This window comes from Sceloporus occidentalis, unplaced genomic scaffold, assembly GCF_023333645.1.
Source record: "Sceloporus occidentalis isolate IW3139 unplaced genomic scaffold, rSceOcc1.0.p SCAF_1, whole genome shotgun sequence".
Lineage (NCBI taxonomy): Eukaryota > Metazoa > Chordata > Lepidosauria > Squamata > Phrynosomatidae > Sceloporus > Sceloporus occidentalis.
Window position 1 is genome coordinate 7,481,638 of NW_028316981.1, and position 6,195 is coordinate 7,487,832.

Sequence of the window (6,195 nt, forward strand, 5' to 3'; positions counted from 1 at the left end):
TGAGGAGCTGTTTGGCTATCTCTGTCAGGTGCTGCAACAAACTACAAGTCCCAGCATTGCACAATATGGAGCCAAAGGCAGCTAAAGTGGCATCAAACTGGATTATATTTTCAGTGCAGCTGCAAACTGAGTCCTTCCTCTGAAGGCGTTTACATCAGATAAATTCAGCTCGATAAAGCAAAGCGCAGCTGTTCAAGCAATGAGCGGCAGCCACTCTGTTCATGCTCAGAAGCACTCTGTTCATGCTTTGAGACACTGCATTCCAACCTCTGAGCTGAGCTGAGCTAAGAACCCAGGCTGCATCCACACATTTCATTCCCACTTCCAAGAGGGATTTTTAATTCCAACACACACACACACACTTTTTAATTCCAAGACTCGTCTGTCTGTCTGTCTGTCAATCATAATTTTAAATTCCAAGACATTATACCGTCTTTCTTTTTATAAAAAACAAACCCCTTTAAGAGAATCCTATTTTGGGAGAAAGGCAGGATATGAAATCAATCAATACAAAATTATTGTGCAATAGTCCATCAGTGCATGGCTTGCATTATAAGAGTTTATGACTTTAAAACTTTATAAATTTAAAAACAATTAAAATCACAGTAAGATCAGAGTGCTATAGAATCATGGAATCATAGAGTTGGAAGAGACCGCAAGGGCCATCCAGTCCAACCCCATTCTGCTATGCAGGAACTCCCAAACAAATTATGTAATGGGAGTGTCCATCTACATTGTAGAAAGACATACTATAGATTAATGCTATTGAAAATCACCACCTCGAGTCCGTATATTGGGAGAAAGGTGGGATATAAGAAAATAACAACAACATCTGGGTATTGTAGTTTTGTGAGACATTTAGCCTTCTTTGTCAGAGAGCTCTGGTGCCACAACATACTACAAATCCCAGGATTTACTATAGCATTGAAATGGTGTTGAACTGGATTATTTCTGCAGTGTGCAGCCTTATTAGACTGCAGTTCCCAGCAGTCTAGCATTGCCTGGAACAGAGCCATAGGACTCCACAGCCCCAATTCATCCTCTGGCAGAATTTGGGAGAAACTCCTTTAAAAAGGCGAAAATAAGGTAAGTAAAAACTCCTTGCAAAGAAAAACCCAGAGGTCTTCCAATGGACTTTGCTTCCAAGGCAGGAAGGCAGAGAGACCCAGACCTTTAGATTGATTCCTTATGTTAATTTATTAATCATAGAATCCTAGAGTTGGAAGAGACCCCAAGAAGGGCCATCCAGTCCAACCCCATTCTGACATGCAGGAACTCTCAATCAAAGCATCCCCATTGACATGCTGGAAAGGGACCAGCTAACTGTATTTTATTTTATTTTTATTTTAAAAATGAGAAAAAACAAGGCTGGAAGGAGCCAGAAAAGGGCCAAGCCTCGATATCTGGACCCCAGAACATGCTCCCAGAATTCCATAGCCATGAGCCAGAAAGGAGCCAAGCCTCGATATCTGGACCCCAGAACATACTCTAACTCCCAGAATTCCATAGCCATGAGCTAGAAAAGAGTTAAAGCGCTGCCAAACCTGGTTATTTCTTCAGTGTGGATGTAGCCTGATGCAGTCTCTTTTCCCTTCCTCCCTCCCCTCCAGGGCTTTTGGCTCCTCCCCCTGAGGCCCCGCAACTTTGTCTCCTCCTGGCTTTGCAGAAAGGAGCTAGGGCCAGGGCCAGGAGGAGAGAAAAGGGTGCTGGCAGCCTCAAACAATCCCCAGGGCGCCACTTCTGCTCCTCCTGAAACCTAGAGGAGAGCAAGAGCAAGTGGCACCCTGGGGTTTGCACGCGCACGCTCCAACAAGTGCCTTTTCTCTCCTCTTGTTAAGGAGGGGGTTCTGGAACTCAGAACCCCCCCCCCCTTGGCTACATCCCTGATATGGAGACTCAGGGGAAGATGGTTGCAATCTGTCTACTATAAGTATATTGAGAAGAGAAGATCAAACTGAGGAAAACCCTCCATCATCCTTACCCAATGCCAAGGAATGGAGTGGAGTCTCCCTCCTTGGAGGTGTTTAAACAGAGGCTGGATGGCCATCTGTCGGGGATGCTTTGATTGAGAGTTCCTGCATGGCAGAATGGGGTTGGACTGGATGGCCCTTGCGGTCTCTTCCAAGTTTAGGATTCTATGAGGACAGATTGAAAGGCTGGGCCCTGCCTATGGGCTGCTTCAGATTCAGCAGACCAGTAGTTCTCCCAGCGGCCATCCATCCAAGTATTGACCAGGCCTGACCCTGCTTACCATTCCAGATCAGATGGCATCTGGTGGCTTTAAAGACTAAGCATCTTTTGGAGAGGGAAAAGGAATAGAGGAGGAAGCTGCCCAGCTACAGCTTTATGTTTCTTTCTTTTGAGGAAACAAGCCTCAAGAAAGAGTCAGTGCCCTAAGATAACTATACCTATGGGCCAATGTGTGTGTGTTCCTTGTGAGTTTGGGTACATCACCAATATATAAACACCATAAATGAACAATAATTAAGCATAAGTTTTTAAAATAACAGCAGAGTGGTTTATTGAATAAAAGGGTTCTTTAACACACCAACATAAAGGCTGGCTCACTACTAACTGACTCTTAACAAACAGCTTATCTCTGGCTTCCCTGTGTGAATTGCTTGGGAGAGGCACATCTTCCAACAGAAACTCTTTCCATGCTCCAAGCATCTGAACAGCTTCTCCCTTGTGTCAGTTCCTTGATGATGAGTGAGGCTCTTCTTTCTATTGAAGCTGTTTCTACACTAGAATCATAGAATCGTAGAGTTGGAAGAGACCACTAGGGCCATCCAGTCCAACCGCCTGCCATGCAGGAAATCCAAATCAAAGCATCCCCAACAGATGGCCATCCGGCCTCTGCTTAAAGACCTCCACGGAAGGAGAATCCACTGCACTCCGAGGGAGTGTGTTCCACTGTCGAACAGCCCTTACTGTCAGGACATTCTTCCTAATGTTGAGGTGGAATCTCTTTTCCTGTAGTTTGCATCTATTGTTCCGGGACCTGTTCTCTGGAGCAGCAGAAAACAAGCTTGCTCCCTCCTCAATATGACATCCCTTCAAATATTTAAACAGGGCTATCATATCACCTCTTAACCTTCTCTTCTCCAGGCTAAACATCCCCAGCTCCCTAAGTCTTTCCTCATAGGGCATGGTTTCAAGACCCTTCACCATTTTAGTCGCCCTCCTTTGGACACGCTCCAGTTTCTCAATGTCCTTTTTGAACTGTGGTGCCCAGAACTGGACACAATCTTCCAGGTGGGGCCTGACCAGAGCAGAATACAATGGCACAATTACTTCTCTTGATCTAGACACTATACTTTTATTGATGCAGCCTAAAATTGCATTGGCCTTTTTAGCTGCCGCATCGCACTGTTGACTCATGCTCAACTTATCGTCTACTTGGACTCCCAGAACCCTTTCGCATGTACTTTCATTCAGCAATGTGTCTCCCATCCTATATCTGTGCATTTCATTTTTCTGCCCTAAGTGCAGTACCTTACATCCAGGTCATTGATAAAGATGTTGAATAGCACTGGGCCCAGGACAGAGCCCTGTGGGACCCCACTGGTCACTTCTCTCCAGACTGAAAAAGAGCCATTGTTGAGCACCCTTTGCGTTCGTCCAGTCAACCAATTACAAATCCACTTAACAGTTGCCTTGTCTAGCCCACATTTTACCAGCTTGTTTGCAAGAATGTCATGGGGAACTCTGTCAAAGGCCTTACTGAAATCAAGATATACTATATCCACAGCATTCCCTTCATCTAACAAGTTGGTAATTTTATCAAAAAAAAGAGATCAGGTTTGTCTGGCATGACTTCTTTCTCTGAAACCCATGTTGACTTTTTGTGATTATGGCATTGCCTTCTAGATGTTCACAGACTCTCTGTTTAATGATCTGCTCCAGAATCTTTCCTGGTATTGATGTCAGACTAACTGGACGATAATTGTTGGGATCCTCCTTTTTCCCCCTTTTTGAAGATGGGGACAACGTTTGCCCTCCTCCAGTCTGCTGGGATTTCTCCTGTTCTCCAGGACTTCTCAAAGATTATTGCCAATGGCTCCAATATTACTTTTGCCAGTTCTTTTAGTACCCTTGGATGTAGTTCATCTGGTCCTGGAGACTTAAATTCATTTAGATTAACAAGGTATTCTTCTACTATCTCTTTACTTATTCTGTACTGAGATTCCCCTATTCTGTCCTCTGCTCCTTATCCTCAGGTTGACCACCCTTTTCCTATTCTGAGAAGACTGAGGCAAAGAAGGTGTTGAGTAATTCTGCCTTATCTCTGTCTTCTGTTAACATTTTGCCATCTTCTTGACGCAGTGGCCCTACCGTTTCCTTCTTCTTCCTTTTGCTGCGGACATATCCAAACAAGCCCTTTTTATTGTTCTTAACCTCTTTAGCAAGCCTGAGTTCATTCTGCACTTTAGCTTTTCTGACTTTACCCCTACATGTGCTTGCTATTGTTTGAATTCCTCTTTGGTGATTTCCCCATTTTTCCATTTCTTATACATATTCCGTCTAAAACTTAGCTCAGTTGAAAGTTGAAAGTTCCTTAGTAATCCACCCTGGTTTCTTGAGACAGCTCCTATTTTTCTTTCTCACTGGAACTGTTTGGAATTGTGCCTTCAGTATCTCTCCTTTGAGAAACTCCCATCCATCCTGAACTCCCTTCTCTTTTACTATTTCTGACCACGGGATCACCCCCAGTATTTCTCTAAGTTTACCAACATCTGCTCTCCTAAAGTCTAGAATGCGTGTTTGACTATGCCTGGCTTCTCCTTTCCACTGTATAACAAACTCCAAGAGAACACAGTCACTTCCACCTAAGGATCCCACCACTTGCACCCCATTAACCAAGTCATTCTTGTTGGTTAGGATCAGATCTAAAATAGTTGACCCCCTTGTTGCCTCTTCCACCTTTTGGACAATTAAATTGTCTTCCAGGCAAGTGAGGAATTTGCTAGACCTTGAGGATTTTGCTGAGTTTGACTTCCAGCAAATATCAGGATAGTTGAAGTCACCCATCACTACTACATCTCTCTTTTCTGAATGTGTGGTTATCTGCTCTAGAAAGTCATCATCCAATTCCTCAGTCTGACTTGGGGGTCTGTAGCAGACTCCCACAATAATGTTGTTTCCTTGCCCCTTAATTTTTATCCAGATGCTCTCTACCTGGCTTCCAGGATTGATGTCCTGGATCTCTTCACTGGTGTAAATGTCCCTGATATATAAGGCTATTCCTCCTCCTTTCCTGTTTGGCCTATTTCTCTTGAAAAGGTTATACCCCTCTATTTCCACTTTCCAATCATGAGACTCATCCCACCAGGTTTCAGTGAGGCCTATTATATCATATTTGCTTTGTTGTACTAGCAGTTTGAGTTCATCTTGCTTGTTTCCCATGCTCTGTGCATTAGTGTAGAGACAACGCAGACCATGTGTCCTCTTGACTTTCTGCCTGTGCAAGTTTTTTTGCCTCTCACTGTTGGGTCCTTGCACTGTTTGTCTTGTTCCCTCTGTGTCAGTTTGCCTATTTTCTCCAGCCCTTTTGGCTTCCAGAATACTGTTTCCCTCCCCCACATAACTCAGTTTAAAGCCCTCCTGATCAAATTCTTGAGGCTATTGGCAAAAACGTTTTTGCCAACTGGCGTGAGATGCAACCCATCCCTTGCCAGAAGTCCCTCCTCATGGAACCGCAGCCCATGATCCAAAAATCCAAATTGTTCTTGGCGGCACCATATGCAGAGCCAGTTGTTTACATCCGCTATTTTCTTCTCCCTTCCTGGACCATGCCCTTCGACTGGGAGAAGAGAGGAGATGACAACCTGTGCATCCACCTCTTTCAACTTCCTACCCAAAGCCTCATAATCCCTTCTGATATTCTGAAGGCTATGCCTTGCAGTATCATTGGTTTCCACATGAACAAAAAGAAAGGGGTAATGGTCAGTAGGCTTGACAAGTCTTGTCAGCCTCTCTGTCACATCACAGATCTTTGCCTCAGAGAGACAACACACTTCCCGAGACATCAGGCCCACAAACCACTGGTTCAATGCCTCTCAGCAAGGAGTCCCCCACGACCACCACTCGCCTCCTCCGAGGCTTAGCAGCGGCTGTTCCCTTTGGTGGTACTTCCAGGGTCCCTTGCTCTGTCCCTGAAGTCTATTCCTGCTGCTCTTCCTCATCATCCTTGAT